The sequence below is a fragment of the Triturus cristatus genome, chromosome 10 (genome assembly GCF_964204655.1).
Source record: "Triturus cristatus chromosome 10, aTriCri1.1, whole genome shotgun sequence".
NCBI classification, from domain to species: Eukaryota; Metazoa; Chordata; class Amphibia; order Caudata; family Salamandridae; genus Triturus; species Triturus cristatus.
The window spans coordinates 1,008,947,009-1,008,969,212 of record NC_140593.1 but is presented as its reverse complement, the minus strand read 5'-3'; positions in this window follow the sequence as shown (position 1 = coordinate 1,008,969,212).

Below are 22,204 nucleotides of genomic sequence, written 5' to 3'. Positions count from 1 at the left end.
CTCAATGTCAAAAAGCGCCATACATGTTTCGGGCTAACTGCCCTTGGTCACTGGCAACAACACAGACGCCCACAGCTGCTTGCATTTAAAGTCATTGACTCCGCCCTCTAAAGACAGTGCATTCTGGGCAAAGGAGTTCATTACCATAGTGGGATTCTTCTCCGTGGTGGTAGCAGCCGGTTCTGTGTCATAAACTGCATTCCCCAAAGTGGGCTGGCATGGAGGAAAAACTGCAGCCTTCCGCATAGTATTCACTCCCACAACAGTTGGAACCTCTAACTCCACGGAAACTCCAAAGTTCAGCAGGTCCGTGGCCAGCAGAGTAAGCGGGGGGCATTCTCGCGACGAGGAGCGCCGCATTCAATTATTCACAAAAAGGTTTCCCTGCTTAAGAATGCCACACAGTGAGAGGTGTAAATTCTGTCTTTATTGCAGGTAAGCAGAAAACAGCGCGTTGCTCCTCAATGTCAAAAAGCGCCATACATGTTTCGGGCTAACTGCCCTTGGTCACTGGCAACAACAAAGACGCCCACAGCTGCTTGCATTTAAAGTCATTGACTCCGCCCTCTAAAGACAGTGCATTCTGGGCAAAGGATTTCATTACCATAGTGGGATTCTTCTCCGTGGTGGTAGCAGCCGGTTCTGTGTCATAAACTGCATTCCCCAAAGTGGGCTGGCATGGAGGAAAAACTGCAGCCTTCCGCATAGTATTCACTCCCACAACAGTTGGAACCTCTAACTCCACGGAAACTCCAAAGTTCAGCAGGTCCGTGGCCAGCAGAGTAAGCGGGGGGCATTCTCGCGACGAGGAGCGCCGCATTCAATTATTCACAAAAAGGTTTCCCTGCTTAAGTATGCCACACAGTGAGAGGTGTATCCTGTCTTTATTGCAGGTAAGCAGAAAACAGCGCGTTGCTCCTCAATGTCAAAAAGCGCCATACATGTTTCGGGCTAACTGCCCTTGGTCACTGGCAACAACACAGACGCCCACAGCTGCTTGCATTTAAAGTCATTGACTCCGCCCTCTAAAGACAGTGCATTCTGGGCAAAGGAGTTCATTACCATAGTGGGATTCTTCTCCGTGGTGGTAGCACTAACTGCGTAAAGTGGGCGCGCGGAGCGCGAAGCGCACCGCGTGCTCACTGTGCGCGCACGGTGCGCGAAGCGCACCGTGCGCGCACGGAACGAACTGCGTTAAGTGGGCGCGCACGCCACGAATGGCATAAAGTAACTTAGCATTTAAAAAACCGTACAAATTCACTGAAAAAACCATAGGTTTCACACACGTTATAGTTAGGAATTAGCATTTAAAAAACCTTGCAAATTCACTGAAAAAACCATAGGTTTCACACATGTTATAGTTAGCGGAAATTTTACTGATAAAAAACCAATGAAATTCCCCCGTTATAGTTAGTGCAGGAAACTATAACTCACGCGACCGCAATCTTCTGCTGATGACATATGTGTCTTTATGAAAAAAAAATATGTGTAATATATGTATAGCTAAAAATTTATGGAAGAAGACATGGGCAAATAAGTGTCTAAATACAGTATTAGCATCAGCAGAGGATTGCGGTCGCGTGAGTTATAGTTTCCTGCACTAACTATAACGGGGGAATTTCATTGGTTTTTTATCAGTAAAATTTCCGCTAACTATAACATGTGTGAAACCTATGGTTTTTTCAGTGAATATATATATATATATATATATACATATCTACAATATCATTTTCATTTTACTATCCACAGGCCCTCTTATCTTGCGCCAAACTGGAAAAGCAACATAACACTGACAGTTACCTTACAGGACCGCATCTGCCAGGCAGCCAAGTTTGACGGACAGTCCAAGAGGAATATAGATGCAGCTCCCAATTTGGCAATACAGAATCATTTTTTCATTTAATAATATTTAGAACTCTGTGTTGTTTGCTTTACCTCTACATAATTTGTAATATATGTGCCTTCTTTCAAAGCTAGGTAACAAGGAACATTTGGATATAATGTAACTTGGGTCTGGGGCAGATGAACAGTTTGGTTTGCATTGCATTTATGTTACCTGTACTCATGCATTTGTTTCCTTTTCCTCCCATTATGATGCTTGGCTGCTCATTGCCCAGATGAATGTTGTCCTTGTGTAGTGTTTGTCTGTGTCAAATGTCTCCTCAAATCTCCCTTCCCATCCATTTATCAAACCCCTAACCCTCTTCCCCTAGGCTGTGTGATTAACTGGTGAAAGCAATACCAATTCAGTGCAGGATCTTCAGCTCTATCAAGAGCCCACACTGGGCACATTTACCCGCCCACCCATAAAAACAGTGCTCAATATTTTCAGAAGAACATCATTGCCAGCATCATCATTTCGGCACTGTGTTGCGTCAAAGCGTACTCATATCCACTTCAGAGTTTGAGTCCACTTCATTTCATAACTTTTACTACCTCACCATTGTTCTGAATAATTCAATTTCTCATAGCTTATTATATTTTCTCTATTGTCTCTCTTTGTGTGCACTAGTAGTCCAGTCTGGTGACTGTCTCAATTGTTTGTAAAGCTTTCATATAATAATCTATAACCCATTACCTCTGTTTTTATTTCAATTTAGTTAGTTCCTTGTGATGATTAGTCCTAATCCCACAGTTTGAGTTCACCTGGGAGGGACACTATTAATCTTGGGAGATGGGTCTCTGCAACGAGGATGGTTCCGCCCTACTTTCTACCACGCATGACCATTGCCCTGGGGATTAGCCTCAGCAAAAAGTCCAGTCTCCTCACATGCTTTTATGCACACCATCCACCTTGGGTATAGGTCTGAGTGAGGAGGACTGTCCCTCGCCACACCCTACTACACACACCCTTGCCCTGGGAAGCGGTCTGAGCAGGGAAGCCAGTCCTTCCTCACTCTCTACTGTGCACATCAGTTGCCTATGTGATAGGTGTCAATGAGGAGGGCAGTAAATCACCACACCCTGCTATGAATGCTTGTCACCCAAGGAAGAGCTGTCTGTGGAGATTCAGTTCCTTTCCACACACTACTATGAACACCCATTGTCCTGGAGAGAGGTCTCAGCAGACATTCCAGTCTCTCCACACACCCTACTATATACATCAGTCATCGTACATGGAGTTCTGAGTGAGGAGAACAGTCCCTCCCCACACTGTACTACACACGCTCATTGCCCAGAGAAGAGGTCTGAGAGGAGAGGCCAGTACTTCCTCACACTTTACTACACACACCAGTTGCATAGGGGAGAGGTCTCAGCGAGGATGACAGTCCATCCCCACATCCTAGTAAACACTCCAGTCACCCTGGGCAGGGGTGTCAGTGGAGAGGCCAGTTCCTCTCCACACCCTGCTATGGCCATATATTACCTTGGAGAGAGGTCTCAGTGGAGAGGTCAGTTCCTCACTACAGTCTTTTAAGTACACCTGTTATCCTGGGGAGAGGTCTTAGCGAGGAGGAGAGTCCCTCCCCACATCCTACTATGTATGCCAGTCATGCAGGAGAGAGTTCTCAGCATTGAGTCCCGTCTCTCCACACACCCTACTATACACACTGGTGGCCCTGGGTAGGGGTCCCAGCGAGGAGGACAATTCCTCCCCACACCCTACTACATATGCCCACCATCATGTAGATAGGTCTCAGTGAAGAGGACAGTCCCTCCTCACACTCAACCATCCACTCTCATCATCTAGGGAAGAGGTCTCAGTGAGAAGGGCTGCCCATCTCCACACCATTCCACGCACACACATCGACATGGGAAGGGATCTCATTGGAGAGGCCAATGCCTCCCCACACTCACCCCCAGGGTCAAAGGGCATGCGCGAGGGGGGTAGGTGCCATGCTGGAGGTTGGATGAAGGACCTGCCACAGGCCAGTCCCCGCAGCCAACCCTACACTGGGCATAGCCAAAGACCGTGTGCAGTCAGTGGATGGCTGCCATGACCTGCGGCCAACCTATGCATAACCAAAGCTGTGCGTGGGGTGGGTGGAGTTATATATGGTAATAAAATATTGCTTTACAAAAAAAAGGTGGAAATTCACTAAAAAAACAAAGGTTAAAGTGATATTATAGTTAATTATGTATGGTAAAAATATCTTAATATTCGTTAAAAATCCTTCAAAATTAACTAGACAAACAAAGATCCAGACCATAACCATGATGGTCCGGGTTTTCGCAAAATAGAACCTGCTTGGGTTGAACCCTTCTGTGTGACATATACTAACTGAGAAACGTGTGAAACTAATAAAATAAGACTAAAAGGGAAAAAATTAAAACTGCGCTAGCGTGTATTGCGAGAAGTGAAGTAGGCCGGAAATGCACATGAATAATGTAGAATTAAAACAAAGTTGAGAGTTTATCTTTCACTAATAAATAGAGAATAAATGTGCAGTGTGTAAAGAAAAGGAAAGCAAATGAAAAGCATTCAAAGCGTGCCTGATAATAGAGTTTTATAATGTGAAAATGAATGCATGTGTTTGTCTTTCCTAGAAGCATAGTCTGCAGCTTTGCAGAGAAGGCCCAAGAGGCATTTTAGAGTTAACATGGGATGTTTTGAAAATTTAGATAGGGAAAATTGAATGCTGCAAGCCTTTCCATGCGTGCCACTGATGATGGTCAAGTTTGTGTGGAGGAAAACAATGAATACAACAGAAGCAGAACTTCCTCCAAGAGCGGGAATGAGGACGTTTTCTTCCCTAGTTCAATAGTTTTGCCTGAATGAGGATTATGTGCAAGTCACGGGAGATAGATATGGAAGTTCTACTACTGAAGGCTGAATCACGTGTATAATTCATAACAAAGACTCGTTGAAATTGAAGTCATGACAAAAGTGGTGTGATTCAGACACCCCTTGTTTTAGCCAATAAAATGTTTTTCTCTATGTGGGGTGGATAGAATAGGGGTTGGACTTTTGTGAGTTTAGAGTATAATTAGCTGTAGAAGGGGGCTGTGTTTGGACGCATTTCTTTGGGAGAGGAGAGAGCTGTTTCGCTGTTTCCTAAATCTATGGGCTTGCTGCTGTTCTGCTGATCCTGACTCTTTACCTTTGTTCCTTAACTCCTCTTAAGGAGTCTTGCTTACTCTCATGGCCAGAGGGTAGCTTTCCATATTTCTTGAACCTTGGTTAGTATGGTATTCTGAATTTGCATAACTGATTTGCAAATGACTTATTTCTTTATCCTTTTGTCTCAATGCCTATCCACTCACTATGCTAATAAATGAGATGTATAACTGTTATTATACTTACTGAACGATTTGTTCTGTTCTGTGGTGACTTAAGATTCAAGCTGTATTTGTACTTGATGAGCAATCACAATATTTAAACAAAGCATTTTAATTCTTAAATGAGTTTGTCTTTATTAGAGTCATTTATTTATTATGTAACATGATTATTCTGTTGTGATATTTTTGAGATTCTAATATTATTTTGCCAAACCCTGATTAACTTATAAAGATTTCATCGCCAAAGAAAAGGTATAATAAATGATTAAACCAATTGGTAAGTTGGTTTAAACTCACCCAGCGTGAAAGGGACTGTACGGTATTGAATTTGGGTCCAGATGTTAGATATGTTAGTTTCCTGAAACGATGGATCAGTTTTTGGTAGTAGACTGATGGTTTAATTAGTTAATTTGGCAAATGAATAGGTAGAAATTAATAATTTTCGTTACTAACATATTGCGCTATTGTTATATGTAGTCAAGAATAAACGGGTACGGAGTTGCCTAAGATCCCAGGATGGTATTAGCCTAATGGGCAGAGGAATAGTGTGGTACACACTGAGAAGTGCGTTATCTGCTAGTGTGATATTAAGCAACGAAAGATGTTGTTAATATTGCATAGGGAATTCTGAAGTTAGTATAGTGGAGATTTATTCGGGTACCTTTAGAAAGCGCAGCTGAAGAAGCCCCAAGAAATTTCACTTGATTGAGAGTGGGGTAACGCTGGTCGATATTCCGCTAGAAGGGAAATAATTTCTTTGTTTGCTTGAATCTATCTCTTTTTTAGTGGAGCAGACACGGCAGGATTGTTTTATATTGTTTCTAATCCTATTTTACTTTTAAAAAGGTTTGTAATCTATTGCTGATTTTTTTTTTAAAAGGAGGGTCAGTAGTAGGAGTTATACTGACGTCACAGAGAGCCGCGCTGACATTGGTCAGGTATGTGAATCATCACGAAAGAGTGCTATCTTACTATTGGTTGGTTGGTGTGAGTCACACTGGTATTGGCCAGCGTAAACCATTAATCAGCGAAGAAATACAGAGCATTTTCTTAGTTTGTTTTCAAGTTTTAACATAGTGAGAGAATTAGAATGAAGTTATTGAAAATGATGAAGGCTTTATTTAGATAGGATGAACATGTAGTTATTAGAGAGGCAGTTCCTGTACCACTTTGGTACGCCCGCTTCCTTTATGTCATTAGAACAAGGATATCATACGTGTACATGGTTGGAGAATTGGGTGAAGTATACGGAAGGAGATGGGAATATAGCATTTCCAGAACATTGTACTTTTAATGTGAGGATTTTAGAGAATCTGAGATATCAGATTAATCAATTGTGACCAATTCCTAGACCTATGCAGTATGAGGCACTTGAACAATGGGAACATGAAGCGTATAAGAGAGAAAGAGACAGATCTGCAAACAAGTATAGAAATACCGTGAGTAGATATTCAGAGGCAAAATGGGATACACAAATGGAAAGATGGAGGAAAGATGTAATTGCAGAAGGTGCTTGTTTATATCCGGTGGTTGTTGTTGAGGATCAGACTGTAGGTAAATGTAAAGAGAAAAAGAAAAATGTAGAATGTACAGAACCGGATCAAAAGGAAATTGATGATGAATTGTTTGATGAGATGTTGTTAAACAGACCTCCATCATATCAGGAAGAGCAGGAAAGAGTTACTCCAAGTGCTCAATTGATTCAAGTTGAAGTTCCTCAGCACTCGCAAGTGAGAAACCCAGATGTAATGAATAAGCCAAAAAAGATGATTTGACACAGAGCATTACACAGTTGAATTTAAATGCAGAAGTTTTGTCAGTTCCAGTGACAATTGGTCATATAGTTCCATTGTATAGTGAGGGACAAAATATTTCACAAGTACATGCTTTGACAGTACTTGTTAATAATGATAGGGTTAATAATGGTGTTAGAGTGAATTATACAGGAATGTTGATTGATTTTACACCAGTGGAAACCACAAAGCAAAATGTACAGATACAACCTAGAAGGTTAGTACAGAATAAGAGAGAAATGACACCTACTTCAGGGGGTTCAGTAGGACCATCACCTGAGGAGTTAGATTAATCAATTAGAGGGATGGTGTCTAACAAAGTGAATCCAAACAAGGACATGAGTAAGCCTGGGCAAAGCACTACGCTACGCTCGCGTAGTTTGCGAAGTTCGCGCTACTTCGCACTACGCGAACTGCACGTAGCACAGTGCGAACACGCGTAGCATAGTGTTGCGTAGTGCTGCGGTCATTTTTTGCTTGCTCGCGGTCCTCAACGTCAAGTTGGCGACCGCGAGCAAGCAAAATGACATCCCGGCGAGACTTTTTCCTTGTTCGCGATCAGCAACTGCAAGTTGGCGATCGCGAGCATGGAAAATAAACCTCCCGGCGAGATTCCCAACGCGAGGAGGTCAGGTTTCTCATTGCGAGTGGTCGCGTATGCTCGCGACCGCTCGCGATGAGAAACTACCAGTTCGCGTTGAGAAAGCTGAAGCTCGAGTAAAAATCTACTCGAGCAGCAGAAAACTACAGCTCGCACTGTGCAAGATGCCATTTTCAATGATTGCACAGTGCCGGTTGCTTGTCCGCACTGTGCAATCATTGAAAACGACATCTGGCACAGTGCGAACAAGGTACTACGCAGTTCGCGAAGTGCTACGCGTAGCTCGCGTAGTGCGAACTTCACTTTGCGTAGCTTCGCGAAGTGCTACTTCGCGAACTACGCCCAGGCCTAGACATGAGTAGATTAAAAGCAGATTTGGAAGAAATTATTATTGGTACAATCAATCCAGAGAGATTGAGTAAATATCAGGAAGAAGAGTTGCTATTTTTGTGTAAAAATATTTTGATGAGAGCAAAGAGTCTTCATGAGAGGTTTGCTGAAGTTGCACAGACTTATGGAGTTGATATTGAGAAGCAAAAGACTTTGCAAAAGATATATAGATTGGATTTTAGTGACAAGGATTTAGAGAGCGTGAATGCTTCTGGAAAATGCTTACAAATTAAAGAGTTGATTAATACTTTGAAACGTTGGGGTGAATTGGAACATTGGAGAGGTGGATGGGCTAAAAAGAAAGAAGAAATTCTTGCAAATAACGGAGCATCACCTATGTATCCTGTGAGGGAGACAGGGACAGGAATAGTGGCAACTGAAATGATATATCCAATGAAAGAGGTACCAGGAGGAGTATATGTTCAAGTTCCATGGTCAAGACAAGATATATTGGGCCCGATTCACAGAACTAACTTAAGACAAAATCCTAAACTTACTACTTTTGGTATTCCCAGAAGGCATTTAGTAGTAGTAAAGTTAGGATTTTGTCTTAAGTCTGTCTTAAGACTGTCCTAAGTTTGTCTTAAATTTGTCTTAAGCCTGTTTTAAGTTTGTCTTAAGCCTGTCTTAAGTCTGTCTTAAGTCTGTCCTAAGTCTGTCTTAAGTCTGTCTTAAGTCTGTCTTAAGTCTGTCTTAAGTCTGTCCTACTACTTTTGGTATTCACAGAAGGCATTTAGTAGAAGTAAAGTTAGGATTTAAGACAGACTGAAGACAGACTTAAGACGGACTTAAGACAGACTTACGACAAACTTAGGAGAGACTTAAGACGGACTTAAGACAGACTTAAGAGAAACTTAGGACAGACTTAAGACAAACTTAGGACAGACTTAAGCCAGACTTAAGACAAAATCCTAACTTTACTACTACTACCTGCCTTCTGTGAATACCAAAAGTAGTAAGCTTAGGATTTCGTCTTAAGTTAGTTCTGTGAATCGGGCCCATTGTCTTTCATGAAAGAGTTTCCTAGATTGAGAGAAAAACCCATTCAATGGTTTGATTTTAATTTGAAATATTACTTATTAAGCGTGCGAATTCCGAATGGTACAAACAAGTAGAGAGGTTTGTAAAAGTTTCAAAGGTTTTGTTGAAAGATTTGGATGGGTTGTTAGATATTGTGCTTCCTGCAGATTTGGGACAGAGTGTATGATTGCAATAGATTTGCCAAAAGAAGAATATCCAAGAGATGCAAAGACTGGAGCCCCATCAGACGAGGTGATGAAAAAATATAATCAAGTAATTACTTATCTGAAGAGTAAGATTTCACCAAAAGATACAGATTGGGTAAAAATTACCAGAACGAGTCAGGAAACTGAAGAATTTTTTCACACATATTATGAGAGGCTTTTACAGGTGTTTAAACATTATAGTGGTTTCAAAAGCATAGATATCAAAGATATTGGACATTTTGTATACAAGTTTGTGTTTGGTTTGAAACCAGAGATTAGTAATATGATTTAACAGCATTTGATTTGTTGGCATGTGTATGAGATACTATGGTATACGAAATATTGTAGTGATGATATTGAATCAAGACACAAGAAGTTGAAAGAGAAATTGATGTGGGCTCAAATGAAAGCAGCACAAAAAAGTGGAAAGTTTGTGGATGATTTTCAAACAGGTTTCCAAGGAAAGGGTCAGATTCAAAATACTCAAAATGGACAGATTTCTAACATGGGAGGTGTCATGACGAATGGAGGTGCTCTTACTCAAGGAAATGGTAGAGGTAAAGGTAATAAGGATGAAATAAAAAGAAAGAAATATCCTTGTCATGCGTGCGGGAATGTTGGACACTGGAAAAATTAGTCTAAGGTTATCCTAGGAAATAATGGAATGAATCAGAATTTTAATCAGCAGATGGAGAGTGAACTGAATAGGAATCAACGGCAGCAACAACAGGTAGTTACACAAGGGCAGATACTACAAGCCCCTATGCTAGGTAATATGAATGCTCAGGTACAAAAATACAGTGCAAATGTGGGTTTTAATGCAGGAGAACAAGTTGTTAATAATCAAAATGTACAAATGGCTTCACATTACTGGTTGCAGTACCAGGAGAGTGATTCAGATACATCTCAATGACGATGCCTGAGGGGGGAGTCAGAATGCGTGCTTGGCGCATCCCTAGAGGTAGATCAGTGTGGCCCTTTTGTGGATGGAGAAATTAAAGGTAATGTTGTTACATTCCTTGTAGACATTGGTGCTACCCGTTCCACTGTAAGAACTGTGGAAATCCCAAACCTACCCCTCTTGGGAGATACTATCCAAGTTGTTGTTTCAAGTAAGTTAATTAAAACTCCAGTAACAAAAGCAATGAAGCTACACATTGGAGAGTTTAGAGATTTACATTGATTTGTGGTGTGTGATACAAGTCCAGTAAACCTATTAGGCAGGGACTTGGTATGTAAAATGAACTGCACCATCTATTGTACCCCAGATGGCATTGGTTTCCAAATGCCAGAGGAGGATGTTGCATTCAAAGTGATGTTGGCAAGACAAGCGACAGGGGTGAATGATTTGTATACTTTATTTATAGCAAAGGATTTGCCTGTTGAACTGAGAGACACAGTGATGACTGATGTATGGGATTTTACAGGGAAAGACATTGGACTGATTAAAGGAGTCGATCCTATTTAAATTTCAGTCAGACAAGGAGTAGAATTAAAAAAACCTCTACAATATAAGATGAGTCCTGAGACCATTGCAGTAGTGACGCCTGTAATTGAACAAGGCATCGTGAAGGAGATACAAGGGAGTCCTTGTAATACACCATTATGGGGATTAAGAAACCTGGTGGGAAGAATAGGATAGTTTTAGACCTGAGGAAAGTGAATACGATTGTGATACCTTGTTGTCCTATAGTGCCAAACCCAGCAGTGCTCCTGTACCAAATTCCTTGTGATGCGGAATGGTTCACAGTGTTTGATTTGTGTCAAGCGTTTTTCTTGATACCCTGGCATCCGGATAGCCAATATCTTTTTGCATTCTGGTTCAGAGTTCGTGTCTTGGCATAGTGCCGAGTTCCTCAAGGGTATACAGAGAGTCCCTCAATTTTCAATCAGATTTTGAAAAAATGTGTGGAGTCATTGGTGATGCCAGAACATTTAGTGTTGGTGCAATATATTGATGATTTACTTGTTGCATCAAAAACGAGAGAAGCATGTGTGACAGATACAATTGCTCCACTGAACCAATTGGCAGTAGGTGGGCATAAAGTGTCACCAGCTAAATTAAAATGTTGTCAAAAAGAGGTTCAATATTTGGGATACAAAATTGAAAAAGGAGTCAGGAAAGTATCACAAGATCGAATAGCTGTGGTCTTGAAAGGGGGACCTCCCAGAACACAGAAGATAATTCAAATGATCTTGGGCATGGTTGGATACTGCAGACAGTGGATCCGTGGTTTTTCACTGACAGCCAAGCCGTTACAGACATTGGCACATAAAGATGTCATCGAGCCAATTGAACTGGATGAAGAATGAATGAGGGTATTTGTAGTGTTGTGAGACAGCCTTTATCGAGCACCTGATTTAGGAATGCCAGACTATAGTAAGGACTTTGCACAATTCTGTTGTGAAAAAGATGGATGTGCACTTTCAGTCCTAACGCAAACACATGGAATGGTACGACGCCCAGTGGCATATTTTTCTGCTACTTTGCACTCAGTAGCTGCAGAATTGCCAGGATGTTTAAAAGCAGAGGCTGCTACTTGCATGAGTTTGAGGCAGAAAGAATCGATTGTGATGGGACATTCAGATGCCACATTCTGTTGAGATTTTGCTGACACGAACTCGAAGACAGCATCTTTCAAGTCGATTGATGAGATATGAAAGAGTGATACTGGGAGCAAGAGAATGTGACTGTGACATGATGTACGAATTTGAATCCAGCTACATTGTTTCCAAGTCCAAATCGTGAGGAAGTGGTGGACGAAGCCGATCATGATTGTCTGGATCCGACTGAACTGTGTACAAAGCCAAGGCCAGGTATGAAAGACGCACCATTGCCAGAATTGGATTGTGTAATGTTTTTGGATGGATCTTGCTTGAGAGATGAGAAGGGCACTCTTCGTGCTTCTGAAGCTATGGTCCTTGAAACATTGTGCTTAAAAGGAATAAATTCAGTCCAAATTTCTGAGCTGGTTGCTTTGACCAGAGCATGTATAATTGGCAAAAATCTGAGAGTAACCATATTCACTGATAGGCAATGTGGTTTTGGGGTGGTGCATGATTTTGGACAATTGTGGATGCAACGTTAGTTTTTGACATGATTGGGTTCACCAATCTGGAATGGTAATAATGTGAGGGATTTATTAGTTGCATTAAAATTGCCCAAATAAATTGCAGTGGTTAAGTGTTCAGCACATAAATCTGGAAACGATTGTGACGAGCGGCAACCGGTATGTAGATCAAGTTGCATGATTCTGTGCTCAAAATTCAATTTTGATAAACAAAGAAACACTGAAATCTGATACAAATTGCCATCTAATGTTCTCTTCTGTGGAAACATGGGAAGAAGTTAGACAGTTGCAGGAAGAAGCTAGAGAGGAAGAAAAAGAAACATTGATTAAAGCAGGTTGTACACGAAGAGCAGAGGATGAAGTCTGGGTGTATATGGATGGGAGACCATTAATGCCGGATAGCCTGCTATCACAGATGGCTAGGATGTATCATTGCTTAACACATGTAGGACTAGATGCTTTGATCAGGCTTTTAAGCAGTCCTGGTTCAATCCAACATTCAGAGTGATTGCAGGGTGTCTTTGCCAGAGGTGCATAACTTGCCAGCAGCAAAATGCAGGGAGAAAGACAGTTGTCGGATGGGGACGAATTGGAAAAGCAGCAGGGCCATTTACTAGACTGCAGGCAGATTTTATCGAGCTACCTCCATGTAATGGTCTGAAATATGTGTTGGTTGTTGTTTGTTTGTTTTCTCGTTGGGTGGAAGCATTCCCAATAAGTCGAAACAATAGTCTAACAGTTGCTAAATTGCTACTAAGAGAGATAATACCTAGGTTTGGATTGCCAGTCTCTTTAGAAACCGATAGAGGTACACATTTCAATAATGAAATAATTTGGATGATTTGCGCAGCATTATAAATTGAACAAAAATTAAACTGTGCCTATCGTTCAGTAGCTTCAGGTGTGGTCAAGCAAATAAATGGCACTATTAAATTGAGATTGTCAAAAGTTTGTGTGTCCACAGCACTGAAATGTCCAGATGGTTTACCTTTGGTTTTGATGGATCTGAGAAGTATTCCTGAGAAAAAGACTGGATTGTCTCCTAATGAAGTGATTATGGAGAGAGCAATGAGACAGCCATTAGTTCCAGCAAATCAACGGATGAATATAACTAATGATCTAGTGCTCAATTTTTGCATAGGATGTGGTGCATTCTGTGCCTCATCAGGTTGGAGAAGTTGCAAACACAACACAGCAAGTACAAGCACATGACCTAAGTCCAGGAGAGTGGATTCTAGTGTAGAAAAGGTGAGGAAGTCGTGTTTGGAACCATGTTGGCATGGGCCACACCAAGTGATATTGGTGACAACGACAGTAGTGAAGTGTGGTGGTTTACCAAATTGGATTCATGCAAGCTACACAAGAAGAGTCCCAAGTCCACTTGAAGACAAAAAGAGGAAGAACAAGAACAGGTTGAGAGTCAAGGAGGGCATGAGCCTGAGCAAAGTCGAATAAAGTGGGCACCAGCTACTAGGTCTCAAGAGACTGTTGTCAATACTGATGAGGGAGAGAATTTGATTCAAGAACAAGTACAGACGGGGAAAGAGGCAAACAAAATCAGTTTTGAACCTAGTCTTGAATCTGGAGAAACTGTGCAAGTGAAAAAGGCAAGAAAAGAAAATATATGGCCTAAGGGAGTGAAAAGACTGAAATACACTCTATGAGAAAAAGTTCCAAATACAATACTAGAAGTATCGAGCCAAACAGAACAAATTGATTCTGAAGAAGATACAGTTCGGAGAACAAAAAAAGCAAGAGTTCTGAACAAAAAGTATACAGCACCTGAATGGATATATGTGGTGACTGAAGAATCTGAACACACAGATCAGTTTGCAAAGGAAACTGTTGCAGAATTGAGTTACAGACACAATTATGAGCCACCCTAAAAGAACTGTGCAAAAGCTGGGGTGCAGAAAATCGAGAAAAATCACTCTAGAGAGTGCAGAAAGTTAGAATCGAATTAAAGGCTGCGACGATATTTTAAAAAAAGAGAGGGGTAGAGCAAGAAGGCCTAAGAAGTGCTTAAATACACTATACACAATTTTTTGACTATTTTTAGTTTGTTTTTTGTGTATTTTTTTAGTTATAGTTATAGTCTAGTTTTTTAATTTAAAAAAAGAAATTTGGAGGGATTTTTTATAATAAAAAATGGCAAAATCAGATTTACAAGAGACTGGATGTCAAAACCAAAGTTTTAAACATAGATGTATTAATGCTTGCTTTATTAATGTCTTACTACTAATGTTTGTTTAGTTAACATTAATTATTGTTGTGCCTTATTTTATGTATTCTACTAAGAATAATATTACTAATAGTGTGTTGAGTGAACAAGCAGATGTGGGAAATCTTAAAGAAGAACCATAAACTAATATTGAAAAAATAACAGGAGATAATATATATCATCAGGATAACTCTATTAATGATTTTTCATTAAATGTTTTTACTAAACTCCTGTATGAATATGTAGATACTATGGTGTCACAGGACCGAAGACGAACAGGATGATGTAATGCTTTACTCCCCTTTGAACAATGTCCCTGACACCCTGTCAATCCACACACAGTCTATCGACGGCCCTTTAACTCTTTGCCGAGGTGCTTGGGTGGGACGTGCCAGATGCCTGCTACGTTGGTCCTATCGTGTGAGGGCTGCGGAGGAGAAGAGGAAGTGAATCCATCAAGGAGGGCAAACATGAACGCAAGGATTGAGAAGGACGAGGAGAGGAAGCTGACGCTAGTCCCTTGTACAAGTCCCCCGATCTCGGTAGAAGAAGAGGCCAACGAGACCACGCACCACCTGCAACTCTCAGGAGGAGCGTGGTCTCGTTGGCCTCCTGGCGTCTCACTGTCGTCTTGGATGTGGGTCCGGGCTTCTTCTTCTCCCGAGATCGGGGGACTTGTACAAGGGACTAGTGTCAGCTGCCTCTCCTCGTCCTTAGGTAGGTGAAAATGTCAGTTAAAGCATACTGTTTTAAACTAACAAAACTACTCAAATTCACCAGTTATAGTAGCAATAACTCAAACCCTAAGAAACTATATTTTGCCCCATCGCCACGCACTGCTTATGACCTCAAATATTATACCACTCATGACACTTTCTATGACACCATTGATAACATGAATGCAACATCTGAAATTAGATCATAAATGACAACACAGTGCATGGTGGTGGCGCGAGTTATAGTTACTTTAGGGCAGGGTTACAGTTACTTAAGATAACTATAAATGGTTAATTTCAGTGGTTTTGTTCATTTCAAACTGCATTTAAATGATATTTTCACCTAACTATAACGTTCCAGTAGCATAGTTTTCTTTCCTTCTTTCAAGGCAAACAAAGAAGACCATGGGCAAGTGCTCAGAAAAGGGAAAGGGCAAGGTCAATATCAGGGCTACAGTATCATCTGTCACCCTAGTGCCTGCAGGTTGTAAGCCATGCTTTTTTAGTTTGCCTTATTATTCATCTTCTTCCTTGAACAACTTTTATAACTAATAATTTGACCTCTGTTTTTATATAGCATTGCCTCTTATACTTTCTTTGTTGATATGTTCATCTTAACTTCCCCTTCTACATATTTTGAAGTCTATTAACCCTGCATAACTACTTTTGTTTCCTTTCACATTTTTTTCCTTCACACTATTTCCACCTGTCTTCTTTATCCTTTCCTAACCATTTGCCTCTATTTCCAAAATATCTATTGTTTTGAATTTTAGACGATTTCCATTGTAATATATAGAAGCAAATCTTCAAAGAGATACTTTGGTTAGCACTAATTTACAATTCTCTAGTTATTACCAGTTTCCACACGTTCATTTAATGCAGTTGGTCAGTATATTACTAAATATATTTTTGTACAGTCAGTCCAGGAAGAAAAGGACCAGAATCAGAGAGAAACTAAGTGGCTGATTAGGATGTAGGGCGGATCACCACCGCTTACAGGGCGGTGATGATCCGCCCCACATTTTCCTCTGCCTGCCACCCATTTCCCCCCCGCCATATTAGTATGGTGGGGGGGACCCCGGCAGACAGAAAGACCGTCCGCCGGATTTCCTCCGGTCGATCAGTCGACCGGGCGGAAAAGGGGCTGTATATGGTGCAGTGAAATGCCTTTCCATGGTGGCATTGGCATGCGGTAACTGCATGCGGGAGCCCGTTGCGGGCCCCCAGAGTATTGGGGGAGTGGGGGGTGCACATGGGGGGGTACCTATGGTACCCCCCTGCATTTGTCAGAAATACGGGATGCGCCCGCCAGTAATCTTCCCCACGGGACCGCTGCACATATGACAGGCGGTCCCATCTCCGTTAGGGTGGTGGGCGGACAAGAGGCCGCCCGCCATCCTAATCAGGCCCTAAGAGTTCCCTAGGCCGAGAAGTCATGTTCTTTCCTTAACGATGACTACTTATTTGTTATCCCTAACACAGTAGTCCTATCCTGAATCTAAACAATGACCCCAACCTTTATATTCACCACATTATGTTTATGTTTTTGCCTCTCTACCATTTAAGCACACATAGAAACAGCAAATTGCCTTTACAGATTGCTTATGTGCAGGAGGGAGTTCCATTCCTGCACATAAACAATCGCCCCTGCATCGCAAGGACCCTTGCAATATGGCGCAAGGGTGCCTGCGCTGGTGATAGGTAGCTTTTTTTGCACTAGGGGAAATGCAGGGATGCACCGTATTTTTGTAAAAACGGTGCATGTCTACGTTTAAAAAATGTTGGAGCGTGGTGTTACCAATTTTAGAGTAACACCACGCTCCGACATTCTATTGTAAATATGTCCCTCAATGTCTTGAGGTATCCCTAAATAATATTTTTAAGTTCATGGAGCTACAGACTGTTGTTTAAAAAATGCACACAACATTGTGAGCTGCAAGGTTATGCAGTTTAGCACATCCAGATTCTGCACAATGACTGCTGGCAAATATGACAAGTCATGATTTTGTTTAATGAACGTGGATGAACACTGAGTTATGTGAATTCCCTTCCCAATAGTGATCAGAAACACTGAAGCTAGTCAGTGGAAGACGAATTGTGATGCCCTTTGGTGTACCTGCAGTAAGTTTTATACTTAGTGCAAACAACTTTTTAGTATAAGTAGTGAGGGCAGGATGCAATTTGTTTGCTCTCTCTTTCTTTTTCTGAAACCAGCACCTTGTCTACAAGTCATGCTAGAATGGAATACACAAGGATTCCAAGAATTGCAGTTATATGGAGGTTGTATCTGCTGGTGTCATTTGAGCACCAGCCCCTGTGGCGCTGTCTTGTAGGGTGTGAGGAATTTGCATAATTTGCTTGCATGCAACTACGTGAAAAAAGAGACTCTAAACTAAGGGGCAGATTTACAAGCCCCTTGCACCTCATTTGCGCCACCGTTGCGTCACTTCTTTGATGCAGCGGCGGCGTAAACCTTGCACCCTATTTACAACGTGATGCATCTAGGGAGATGCATCACAAAGTAAAGCCCTGCGTCAGGTTTCAAGTGGGCGTTACGGCGCAGGGTGGGCGTTCCCTCGCAGGTACACCTCGTAAACATGATGCAGTGAAATCTACAAGATTTCACTGGACTCACTTTTACGTCCATGCTGCATCAAAACCCTGCGCCTGCTTGAAGCAGGCCCAAGGAGTGACGCAGCATGTTAGGCATAGGGCGCCCCCGAGCCATGCTGGAACCGCGTCGGGCGGAAAAGGGGCTGTATATGGTGGCGGTATCTCCAAGACACCGCCATCCATATTACAATACATGCGGTGAAATGCCTTTCCGTGGTGGCATCGGCATGCGGTAACTGCACTCAGTGGACATTATATACCAGGCCAACTTCTCACAGTGACAAAGCCAGTATGTCTGACTTTTGATTAACCTAGAACTCATGTTTTGTTTTTTGTGTTCAAGTGCTTACTAGTGTCCAGACCATTAGCGGTGCCTTCAATGCAGGGGGGTGTAGTGCACATTTAAGAAGTAACCTGATTCATTGGACCATACTTTAATGAGCGCCAGTGTCAGACCTTATTTGGGGTGACGACGAGGCAAGCAGGGGCTACTAGGCCTTGGCCGTGGGGCCTGCGATCACTTTTTCTGATATCCCAGGCTCCATACTATTATGGCTTTGTAAACTGGGCCAAGTAGAACCCCTTCAGCACTTGACTCTCTGTGGTGAGCATGTGCTTAGAGCAGTCAATACTGCTAGTCAGTGCCTTCTTTTTTTGCTTCTCCTTTCAGAACATTCCAAGAAGACCATGGGCAAGTGCTCAGAAAAGGAAAAAGTGTAAGGCCAGCATCAGTCCGATGTCTCATCTGTCACCTTGGTGCCTGCTGGTGGCAAGCCATGCCTATTTATTCTTTCTTAATTTTATAACTCATAATTTCACCTCTTTTTAATATAGCAGGGAGGTTAATATGGGGTTCTGTCAAGCAGCACACTCAACAAACACCAAGTAGTGAAATAACTGATTGTGCAGCCCAGTGTTTTTCTTTTTTAAAAAGGGAGTACTTAAATATACTTTAAAACGCAAGAATACACAATACAGTATGCAGGTTCTTTGAGTCTCTGGCATGGGGCCTCTGTATCTCGGCACAGATATCCCCAATTATCACCCCCTACCTCCACCTTCCTCTATTAGATTGATCAAGACTGGTGTTGGTCTTAGGCACAAATGCAGTGCTCCCCGTCTCAGGTAGTCCGCATGGAAAACCTCAATTAGGCCTCAGCATGCATTAGTCCATATCCTCCATCCACCGAGTAAAGATGCACTGGCCACAGGTGTGCCAAACCTCAGCTAGCATCTCAGGAGCATATGTGGGGGTGCACAGAAAAGTCAGGAGATTAGCAGCGTAAGGAAGGCAGGCTGTCCTGAGAGCATTAATCCTCTTCTGGGTGCAATCTGAGATGAAAGGAGGATTAAGGTTGTCATGCAGTTACCTGGTCCCAACCGCGGATACAATACTGGAGCCAATTCTGGAGCCCGTTCAAGGAACAGAAACACCTTGAACCAAGCAGTGCCCCTGGGGGAAGGGGGGTTGGGATAAACTGGGAAAGGAGAAACTTGCGAGACTGGATCTGCTCAGCAGATGTGTGACACTGCGTAACAGGATTTGTTGCACCTGACACCTGGACCAGAACCTCTGGTTTTGTGATGACTCAATATACTTGAAATAACAAGAGGAGGCAGTTACAATCACTACACAGCAAACACAAGGAGATGATGGACAGAGCGCTGAAACTTTTCAGACACTCACTCCCAGTCACAGATCTGTGTTGAATCTATCATCGTTCTTTAGGTGACTTTGCCACCCCAGTTCAGAACCAGCTATATGCAAATCAGTCTTGACCCTGTGCCTCATGGGAACAGTCCAGCCCGAACTGCCAAGCCAGATCCTCCTTGGACCGGAAACAAGCAACTTGGGACCGGTTTTGGGGTAACACCCCTCATCAGCCAGGCTAGCTTGAATCCAGTAGCAAAGTGAGCAAGGGACCCATGTCTGGATGTACCCTGCCAAATTAGGGCGAACAAAGCAAACACAAGGAGATGATGGACAGAGCACCAAAACTTTTCAGACACTCACCCCCAGTCACAGATCTGGGTTGAATCCATCACCAGAATCCTATAGTCTTTGAAGATGCTGATACTCGGTCCTGCTTACTACTATAGGAGAATTAGTGTGCATTAACCTGATATCTATCACTTGGCCTAGTCTCGAGTTTTTGACCTCAGGAGTTGCAGGGGAACAGGAGTAGCTGAGCAGGAGAGAGAGAGATGAAGGAGGCATCAAGGGAGAAGGAACCACTGGAATCACTGATGTAACTTGGACTTGAAGTAGACTAGAGTGCTTCTTAAATCCAGCTAGATTATTCAGACAAGTTGGAAGGGTGGAGCTTGTTCTACAGGCAGTGAGGCCAAGCCACGACTCAGGGATGGGCGAGGTTTATATACCCTCTCGAAGGCTTGGCAGATGTAGCTAGTTCATGTGTGGCACATGGGGTACATGGCCCCCTGGAAGGTTCTCAAAGACCCTTGAGGGAAACACGTGTTTGTGCACTTACTTTGACCTTACTGGAAGGACAGGTGCAACTTGACAGTTTAAACAAATTAACCAGGAAATGAATGTATTGTTTTTGCTCAAACAAGCATAATGGAAAAAAGGCCCTAGTGACAGTAGGTGTAAGGTACTCTATTAGCTATTTGTTCTGGGGGCAGCTTTCAGAGACTCAATGGAAAACTACACCAAGGCACTAGTAACACCGGGTGCAAGGTACTCTATTGGGTCATGAGTTCTAGGGTATGCTTGCAGGGACTCAAGCACAATGGAATCACAGGCTTTGGGGAACAACAGTCAATGAATCATAGTGTGCCATTAAATGTCACAGGGGTAATACAATATGAGCCCTGCGTGCTAGGTCCACTACACAGAGGGTGCATGAGTGGGTTGTGACAAAGATCACAGGCCACTGCAGGGTCTTTCTTCCATCAATGGCTCTGCTGACTTTTCCCAGGATCGAGATGGCGATTCAGTTTGCTTTGGAATTTGAGTCCTGGTGCTACCAGTTGGGCCACTTTAAGGTGCTTTACAGGTTCAGCAGTGGCATCACAGTCAAATCTGGAGCACTTCAGGCCGGCATCTTTGGCAGCCACATTGAAGATCAAAATCATGTCGTCAGCTCAGGGCAAGTTCCATGTTTAGGCACACTTTGAGCGAGAATCACAGGCTTTGAAGCAATCAAGTTCACCGTTGCACTGCTTCAGAGTAGCACACTTCAGAAAATGCCACAGGGTTGGCAACAGTCTGTTCAGGCAAGTGCTACAACCTTAGCAGCAGTTGATTAAGTGACACAATCCACTCTGGAACACTTCACACAAGCACTGTGGATCCTTCACTTCAGCAAGGATGACAGATGTGTGGAGTTTTTAGTGAAAGGACATTCAGCTCTGAGGGCAACCTTTTCTTAGCCATCCTAGCAATCAGGCACTCCTGCAACACTTACTTCTCGAAGGCAGGGTACTTCTGGGCACATCAGGACAGAAAGGCAGCTCTTACTGCAAATGAAACTCCAGGTGATGTCCCTTCTTCTCTGGGGAGCTGGATGTCAGGCAGGCGTCAGCCCTCTTTGCAAAGCAGTCCCATGATTACTCTAAAGAGCACACTTCCTTGGTCAGAAAGTACTTAGCACTGAAGCAGCAAGTGGTTTAACCGGTCTCACTTTTATACAGATACAGCAGCGAAGGGATGTGTATTCTCTAGCTGCATCTACAGAACTGGTTAAGGTCAGTTCTTCTTTGATGTGTAATTTTCAGGTATCTTCTAGACTTAGGCTTTGTGTGAAGTGTTGCTCAACACATCAGAGTGTGCTCCAGACTGGAGCACCCACAACAAAGCCACAAAGATGTGTGCGCACCTGGCTATCAAGAGCCACACAGACAGTGATTTGAAAGAACGATGAACGGCCAGTTTTAACTAAAGGACCCTTTACATAGTAAACAACAGAGACCACAGAGCCACACTTCATCCTCACCATCTACCAAATGGCAGTGCTCAGTAAGACTAATCAGCCCTCTTCAGCAAAGGACATACTCAAATTTCTAATGGCAGTGCTCCCTCCTCTTTGCCACTCCATTGTCTAGGTCCACTCCCTTCAGTCTCAGGTATGTGAGCAATACACTTCCAATGTCTGTTAAAGCAATTTCACCTCCATCTTGTGCATATGAACATACCAGAAGCTTCTAAAATCAAACTCACAGGCTATTCTAGTATGCTCACGCCTTCATGTGTGTTGCATGCATTACACATACACACACAAGCATACATGTGCAAGGATATTAGCACTAAGATTCAGGTTAGCTTTTAGCAGGGGAATTTTATAGTATTAAGGCGAGTAGGCTCTGCCTATTCACAACAGCATGGTATGT